The sequence below is a fragment of the Pongo abelii genome, chromosome 2, assembly GCF_028885655.2.
Source record: "Pongo abelii isolate AG06213 chromosome 2, NHGRI_mPonAbe1-v2.0_pri, whole genome shotgun sequence".
In the NCBI taxonomy this organism is placed as follows: Eukaryota; Metazoa; Chordata; class Mammalia; order Primates; family Hominidae; genus Pongo; species Pongo abelii.
Genome location: NC_085928.1, coordinates 192,465,175 through 192,474,937, shown reverse-complemented (window position 1 = coordinate 192,474,937; position 9,763 = coordinate 192,465,175). Strand labels below are relative to the sequence as shown.

General features: G+C 35.7%; 1 pseudogene; it reads left to right on the top strand.

Annotated features, from left to right (window-relative positions):
- The first annotated feature begins 405 nt into the window (after positions 1 to 405).
- On the top strand, positions 406 to 1,365 carry LOC100436737 (eukaryotic translation initiation factor 4E-like; annotated as a pseudogene).
- The last annotated feature ends 8,398 nt before the right edge of the window (positions 1,366 to 9,763 follow it).

Below are 9,763 nucleotides of genomic sequence, written 5' to 3'. Positions count from 1 at the left end.
AATTGAATGGAGGCTGGGCGTGGTGGCTATCACCTGTAATCCCAGCACTTTGGGAGGCCAAGGCAGGCAGATCACTTGAGGCCAGGAGTTCGAGACAAGCCTGGCCAACATGGTGAAACTCCATCTCTACTAAAAATACAAAAATTAGCTGGGCGTGGTGGCGGGCGCCTGTAGTCTCAGCTACTTGGGAGGCTGAGGCAGGAGAATCGCTTGAACCCTGGAGGTGGAGGTTGCAGTGAGCTGAGATGGTGCCACTGCACTCCAGCCTGGGCAACAGAGTGTGACTCCATCTCAAAAAAAAGAAAAAGCATAGAGTAATTGAATGGATTAAAAAACAACAACCACAATAAAAACCACCCAAATATATACTGCCTACAAGAGGCTCTACCTTACCTGTAAAGACACACATAGATTGAAAACGAAGAGAGAGATCCATCAAAAATGGCGACTGTCAAACAGGAAACCACCCCTACTTCTAATCCCTTGACTACAGAAGAGGAGAAAACAGAATCTATTCAGGAGGTTGCTAACCCAGAACACTACATTAAACATCCTCTACAGAAGAAATGGGCCCTCTGGTTTTTTAAAAATGATAAAAGCAAAACTTGGCAAGCAAACCTGTGGCTGATCTCTAAGTCTGATATTGTTTGAAGACTTTTGGGCTCCGTACAACCATATCCAGTTGTCTAGGAATTTAACGCCTGGCTGTGACTACTGAGTTTTTAAGGGTGGTATTGAGCCTATGTGGGAAGATGAGAAAAACGAACTGGGAGGATGATGGCTAATTGCTTTGAACAAATAGCAGAGATGATGTGACCTCGATCGCTTTTGGCTAGAAACACTGCTGTGCCTTATTGCAGACTCTTTTGATGACTACAGCAATGATGTATGTGGCGCTGTTATTAATGTTAGAGCTAAAGGTGGTAAGATAGCAATATGGACTACTGAATGTGAAGACAGAGAAGCTGTTACACATATGGGGAGGGTATACAATAAAAGGTTAGGGCTTCCTCCAATGATAGTGATTGGTTATCAGTCCCACGCAGACATAGCTACTAAGAGTGGCTCCACCACTAAAAATAGGTTTGTTGCTTAAGTAGACACCTTCTGAGTATTCTCATAGGAGACTGCATCAAGCAGTCGAGATTTGGGAGCTGAACCAAAGCCTCTTCCAAAAGCAGAGTGGACTGCATTTAAATATGATTTCCATCTAAATGTTGCTAAGATATAAGAGAAGTCTCATTTGCCTTTGTCTTGTACTTTGGTGTTCTTTTTTTTGGCTAGCGTGTCCACTATCCCAATCAAAGAATTACAGTACACATCCCCAGAATCCATAAATGTGTTCCTGGCCCACTCTGTAATAGTTCAGTACGGTAGAATTACCATTAATTACATATGCATTTTGCCTATCCACAATATTCAAAAAACAACTTGGCATTTACACACACAAAATACTGTTGATGTTCTATTGTATGCAGGCACATATTTTGTTGGTTTGAAAGATTATGATGCATATAGTTTTCTAGCAATTTTCTTTGTTTTTTTTTACAGCATTGTCTTTGCTATACTCTTGCTGATGGCTACTAGATTATAATTTATTTGTTTTTCTACTTGATAACATTAGTGATTCTGATTTCAGTTTTTCATTTGTTTTGCTTTTGTTCTTTTCCTCATGTAACATTGGTGAAGGATCCAGGAATATGACACACAGGTGCAATAAACATTAGTTTTGTGCAAAAAATGAAAGAAAATGAAGAGATAGAAAAATATATTCTATGCAAATAAAACCTCTCCAAAAAAGCAGGAGTAGCTATACTTATATAAAATGAATTTTAAGTCAAAAATTGTAAAAAGAGATAAAGGTGGTCATTATATAATGATAAAGGGATCAATTCAGCAAGGCGATATAACAATTGTAAATATCTATGCATCCAACACTGAACACCTAAATATTTAGAGCAAATATTAATAGATCTAGAGGAAGAGATAGACTGGCAATACAATAATAGTAGGGAGCTTTGCCACCTCACTTACAGCAAACAATATATCATTCAGACAGAAAATAAAAATACAACATTAGAGTGAAACTACACTCCAGACCAAATGGCCCTGACATTTACAGAATATTTCATCCAACAGCTGCAGAATATGCATTTTCTCGTCAGCACATGGAACATTGTTATGCCACAAAATAAGGCTTAGAAAATTAAAAAAAATGCAAATAATAACAATTTTATTTTCTGATCACAATAGAGCAAAACTAAAAGTCAATAACAAAAGGAATTTTGGAAACTATACAAATACATGGAAATTAAACAGCATGCTTGGAAATGACCAATGGGTCAATCAAAAAATTAATAAAGAAATTTAAAATTTTTTTGAAACAAATGAAAATGGAAACAATATACAAAAACCTATGGGATACAGCAAAAGTAGTACTAAGAGGGAAGCTTATGGCAATAAACAAATACATAAAAAATAGAAATATTTCAAATAAACAACCTAATGATTTCCATTTCCTCGAGAATGGAAAAGCAAAAACAAACCAAATGAAAAATTATTAGAAGAAAAGAAACATAAAGATCAGAGCAGAAGTAAATGAAATTGAGATAAAAATACAAAAGATCAGTGAGCTAAACAGTTGTTTTTTGAAAAGATAAGCAAAATCAACAAACCTTTAGTTAGAAAGTGAGAATAATAGAGAAGATTCATATGAATAAAATCAGAGATGAAAAAAGAGACATTACAACTGATGCCACAGAAATATAAAGGATAATTAGAGACTATTACAACTATATGGCAACAAGTTGGAAAACCTAAAAGAAATGAATCACTTTCTGGACACATACAACCTACCAAGTTAGAATCATGAAGAAATAGAAAAATTGAACAGATCAATCACAAGTAACAAGATTGAATCAGTAATAAAACGTCTCTTAACAAATAGAAGTCCAGGACTAAACGGCTTCACTGCTAAATTCTACCAAACTTTTAGAAAACTAATTCTAATTCTTCTCAAGTTATTTGAAAACATTGAAGGAGAGGGAATTCTTCAAAACTTATTCTGGGAGGCCAGTGTTACCCTGATAACAAAACCAGGCAAGGACACAACAACCACAAAAAAACAAACAGCACCAACAAAAAACCTATGGGCCAATATCTCTGGTGAACACAGATGCAAAAATCCTTAACAGAATACTAGCAAACCAAATCCAACAGCACTTGAAAAAGATTATACATGATGATCAAGGGGGTTTTACCCCAAGGATGCAAGGCTGGTTTAACCTATGCAAATCAATAGATGTGATACATCACTTCAACAGAATGAAGGACAAAAGCTATACGATAATCTCTACAGATGCAAAAAAACAATTTGATAAAATTCATTATTGTGTCACAATAAAAAGTCTCAAATTAGTTATAGAAGGAACATATCTCAAAACAATGCATGCCATATACAATAAATCCATAGATAACATCATACCGAATGGGAAAAAAGCCTTTTCTCTAAGATCTGGAACAAGACAAGAATGCCCACTTTTACCACTTTTATTTAACATGGTGCTAGAAGTCCTAGCCAGAGCAGTTAAGCACGAGCAAGAAATAAAGGACATCCAAATTGGAAAGGAGGAAGTCAAATTATCTGGTTTGCAAACGCCATAATTTAATACTTAGAAAAGCCTAAAAATTCACCAAAAACTCTTACAACTAATAAACAAATTCAGTAAAGTTTCAAGATACAAAATCAAGATGCAAAAATCAACAGCGTTTCAATACAGCAATGGCAAACAATCTGAAAAAGAAATCAGGAAAGCAATTCCATTTACAATAGCTACCAAACAAACAAAATTTCTAGGAATAAATTTAACTGAAGAGATGAAAGATCTCTACAATAAAAACTATAAAACACTTATTAAAAATTAAAGAGGACATACAAAAAATGGAAAGATATTTCAAGTTTATGGGTCAGAACAATTAATATTGTCAAAATGCCTATACTGTACAGATTCAGTGCAATCCCTATCAAAATTCCAATGACATTCTTTACAGAAAACAATTCTAAAATTTGTAAGGAACCACAAAAGACCCTGAATAGCCAAAGCTATTCTGAGCAAAAAGAACAAAGCTGGAGACAGCACACTACCTGACTTCAAAATGTTACGAAATTATAGTAACCAAAATCGCATAGTACTAGAAAAAAAGCAGACACATACACCAGTGTAACAGAATAGAGGATCCAGAAATAAATCTATGAATTGACAGCCAACTGATTTTTGACAAAGGTGCCAAAATCACTCACTGTGGAAAGGATGGTCTCTTCAATAAATAATGCTGAGAAAACTAGATATCCATATGCTACTGTAGCACAAAACTAGACCCCTGTCTTTCACCATATACAAAATTAGACTAGAATTGATTAAAGACTTACATGTAAGACCTTAAACTATGGAACTATTAGAAGAGAACATTGGGGAAATGCTTCAGAACATAGGTCTGGGCAAATATTTTTTGAGTAAGAACCATAAAAGCCCACAAAAGCAAAAATAGACAAATAAGATTACATCAAGCTAAAAAGCTTCTGCACAGCAAAGGAAACAACAGAGTGAAGAGCCAATATACAGAATAGGAGAAAATATTTGCAAACTATCCATCTGACAAAGGATTAATATTTAAAATATGTAAGAAACTTAACAACCAACAGCAAACAACCCAACAGCAAAAAATCCAAATAATCCTATTAAAAATTTGCATGTAATCCGAATAGACATTTATCAAAAGGAGACATACAAGTGGCCAACAGGTACATGAAAAAATGCTTGACATCACTGATCATCAGAGAAATGCAAATCAAAACCACAATAATCCATTATCTCATTCCAGTTAAAATGGCTATTATCAAAAAGACAGAAAATAACAAATGCTGGTGAGGATGAAGAGAAAGGGAAACCATTATACACTGATTGATGGAATGTAAATTAGTGCAGCCCTTACAAAAACAGTGAAATTCCTAAAAAAAAACCTAAAAATAGAAGTACCATATAATTCAGTAATCCCACTACTGGGTATATATGTCCAAATCATAGGAAATCAGTATATTGAAGAGATAGAAGAGATAGGTACACTCCTAAGTTTATTGCAGTACTATATCCCAGCTAAGATATGGAATCAATGTAAGTGTCTATCAACAAATAAATGGATAAAGAAAAGGTGGTATACATATATATATGCAATGGAACATGATTTAGCCATAAAAAAGAATGAAATTCTGTCATTTGCAGTTGTGGCAACCTAGATGAACCTGGAGGATATTATGTTAAGTGAAAAAAGCCAGACACAGAAAGAAAAATACCACATGTGCTCACTTATATGTGGGAGCTAAAAAAAAATTGATCTTATAGATGTAGAGACTGGAATAATAGTTACTAGAGGCTGGGAAGGGAGGAAGAATAAGGAGAAGTTTGTTAAGAGGTACAAAATTACAGTTAGATGGGAGAAATAAGTTCTAGTGTTCTGTATATAGCATAGTGGGGTGACCATAGTTAACAACAATTTGTTGTATATTTCAAAATAGCTAGAAGAGAGAAATTTGAACGTTCTCAACACAAAGAAATGATAAATGTTTGAAGTAATGGATATCTTAATTATTCTGATTTGATCACTAAACATTGAATACATAGATTGAATTATTACATGTACTCCATAAATGTGTACAATTATTATGTATCAATTAAAAATAAATTTTTAAAACCCCCAAACCATAGTCATGATTATCTATTATGCCAATTATGTATTGCTTCCTAGTAAAACCACTCCACAGTGTAATGGCTCACAAAAACATTAGATTATTATCTCTCATATATCTGTGGGTTGACTGTGCTCAGCTGGACGGTTCTTGCTTGGGGTCTTTCATGTAGTTACAGTCAGAGATCAACTAGAGTCCTCTGAAGTATTGACTGAGCTGTATGTACAAGATGATTCATTCAAATGTCTAGTAGTGAGGGTGACTGTTGGGCAGAGCACCCATGTGTCACCTCTTCACATGCCTTGAGCTTCCTCGGTTTATAGCAGCCTCAGGGAAGTCAGGCTTTTTGTTTGTGGTGGTATATAATAGGAAAACTCCCAACTGTTTTCTCCTGTTATACTATCAACACAGAATATTTCTGGTCACCAAAATGTGGGAGTTTTCCTAAACCAAGCAATTATCCAGTGGACACCAACTGAGTGTCCTAGGACTCAACTCAATTTTTAAACTATCTACCTGGAAATAACATTAGGTCCCATAGGTTAATGGCTCGGTTTCACAAGACTGCCCCCTACTTTAGATGCCAATCATAAGTAGTAGGTTCCCAGGTTACCCACAACTTCTGTCTGCCGTGGTTGCAAACTAGAGTTTCCACAACCCCCTTCTTGGGTTTGAACATTTGCTAGAGTGACTCACAGAACTCAGAAAAGTGGTTTACTTACATTTACTGATTTGTTATAAAGAATACACCAAAAGATACAGATGAACAGGCAGATGAAAGAAATGCACAAGGCAAGGTATTAGAGAGGGGTAAGGAACTTCCATGCACTCTCTGAGTGTACCTTCCTCCCAGGACCTCCATATGTTCAGCCTCCTGGAAGCTCTCTGAGTGCTAGGGTTCTGGGATTTTTATGGAAGCTACATCGTGTAGGCATAAGTGACTGTTAACTCAATCTTCAGCCCTTCTCCCCATCCTAGATAATGAGATGTGGGGCTGAGAGTTCGAGCTTCTAATCATGGGTTAGTACCCATTAACCATGGGTTAGCACACATTCAGGAGCCCACCAAGAGGCACCACAAAAAAAAAAAATGCTCCTAGCACACACAAAATTCCAAGGTGTTAGAAGCTCTGTGTCAAGAACTGGGGTCAAAGACCAAATATTAGAACAAGTGCTTCCCTTAGCACCCCGATTACTCAGGAAAGTACAAGGGTTTAGAAGCTTTTGCCACAGTGACTGGGGTTAGAGACCAAATATGTATGTCTTATTATATCACAATATCACAGGGCTCTAAGGGAGCAAGGCAGAAGCTACCAATCCTCTTAAAGCCTAGCCTTGAAGCTGGCCTAACTTTCCCTCTACTCTACTCTGTTGGTCAAATAAGTGACTAAGGTCAGCCCAGATGCAAGGGGAGGGGAAATAGACTCCACTTCTCAATGGAATGAGTAGCAAAAACTTTGTACTTATCTTTAATTTTCTGCACTTCCTCTCAAAAGATACCACTATGTAGGACCCCAGCATGATTTCTGGGCACCCATGAATCAACAGAAACACTGTTAGAAGACCATTGTATGTGTGGAGTTGAAAAGTGAGTAAAGTCAGGTGTGGTTGCATGCGCCTGTAATCCCAGCTATGCAGGAGTCTGAGGTGGGAGAATCACTTGAGGCCAGGAGTTCAGGGCTGCAGCATGCTATGATTGTACCTGTGAGTAGCTACTGCACGCCAGTCTGGAAAACATAGTGAGACCCTGTCTGTAAAGAGTAAAAATTATAATCTTTGTTCTTAGGAGGCGTAACACTCAATTAACCTGGAAGGAAGATAAATGCTATTTAGAATGAAATATCTTACTCTGCTTCCACATTCTAGAGCAGGAGCATTAGTTAAGGCACCAGATGTCTCAAAGACCACCAGATTTTTTTTTTAAGGCTTATTACATTACAAAAGTTGGTGGAAGTTTTGAGACGAAAAAGAAGACCTTCTTATGTCCAATTAGGAGAAATTTAGCCAGAATGGCTAAATTGCTTTGTATTAAGATATTAATGGTAATTGTGGATTTTGGGTAGCAGCAGGCAGGTACTATAACTCAGAAAACAAAGAAAGAAATGAAGAAAATAACTCAGAAAAGAATTATTAGCATGATGGAAGCAGACAAGGGTCTTGAGGAACTGAGAAGTAATCCTAAAATTTGCTTGGAATGACATAATTACTTATTAGTGGGTAAATAACTTTTAACTCCCCTCAATACAGAATTAAATACACAGTGTTTATAAAATCCAAACCCATAGTATTGACATTTTTGCACAAAAAATCTGTGCTGGTTATTAATTTAAGCATTTATAGTTTGTTTAAGAAAATTTGGCTTCTTAGAGTAAATGTCAGATTTATGATTCAACTTTTAAATGTGGAATTAAGTAATTGGCTTAGATTGGAGATTTTTAAGTTAAATTTATTTACCATATTTATATGATTTATTTAAACATTTTGGAAAGGTTCATTGAATCAAAAAGCCATAGTTAAAGGAAAATTGGATATATTGAATTAGTAAATACAATTAAGAATATTTTAAGGTATTTAATCAATTCTGCAGATAGGACAAAATATTAATTTAAGGTCCTTAAAATGTTTGCTAAAATATATTAGGCTTATAAGTTTTATGTGGTAAATTTAAAATGTTAAGGAAGTTTTGATTTCGTAACCATAGTGAATTGAAGATTAATTTTTAAACCAAAGTAAACCACTGAATAGTAGTAGCTGTGCACAAAAACTACTCTCAAGTGCATTAAAAGAACTCAAGTTAATGATATTCATTCTTAGAGTAGAAAATTCTGATATATGGAATATCCACTTATCAATAGGCTAGTTTTCAGATATTTTGAATTGTGATATCTGAGTAGGAGCCAAATTGGTTGCCCTTTTACACATCATTTGACTGTTCTCTCCTGTTCTTTTGATTCTTTGATAATTCCCTGGATGATGACATCTTTCCCAAGTGACGAGTGGCCCTGCTGAATATGTCAATTTCTGTAAATTAGCCTTTCCAATACCCACGGGCAAAACATTACACTCTTGTTTGCTCCCTTCTCAGAAGTAGCTGAACAGACTGAGTTTAAAGCTTATCTGAACGAGGAACAAAGGCTGGAAAGTTTTAGGTTAAAGGGATGTGTTAAAAAACTTGGGAACTAGTGAAGATGAGGGATTATAATAAAAGTCTGAGTGTAACCTTAACTACAGTGTTCACTAAGAAAATCATTATAGCAACATAGGTTGGTGTGTTTATAGCTTGTTTTTTTTTTTTTTTTAAACAAAAGATTAAAAAAGAAAGGAGAAGGGGAAGTGGATGAGACATTCCTGTGATTGTAAAGCCTAAAACAGTAGACTTCAAAGCTTCTGAAGAAACCATTCTTGTAATCCGCTGCTTAATTCTGCCTAAGTACCAACTGGCAAGGTAGATCGGAATGGCTTAAATATTTACTAAGATTCCCAGTAGGAAACTTTAAGCAGATGAAATGACCATTGACATAAATGGGAGTAAAGCTTTCCTTTTCCCCACTATTTTTGGTTAAAAAAAAAAATTCTTGTTTTGAAGAGTTACCAAAAATTCTTATGAATATTGATCAAATATTTGCAGGCCCCACTTTAGATAAAATGATCAGTGACATGAGTGGGAGTAAAGTTTTTATTTTCCCCACTATTTTTAGTAAACAAAATCATTGTTTTGAAAAGTTAACAAAAATTCTTGAGAATACTGATCAAATATTTGCAGGCCCCACTGTGTGCAGGATTCTGCCTGAAGTTTCAGGGACAGAGTGAGATTAATGGTATTACAGTTAGAAGCAGCTGGTATTCAGTTGGTCTCTTCCTTCCTCAGCTCTTTGCAGCTACAGCCTTGGTCTAACCTATTTGTTTAGCTTTTCCTGACAAGGACAGGGAGGATCTTCGGAGCTTGCTGTTGTTGACTTGGTATGAGGCACGAGCCAAGCTCCATAGAAGTCTTTTGCCTCTGTTGCGTGGACTGAGCTAT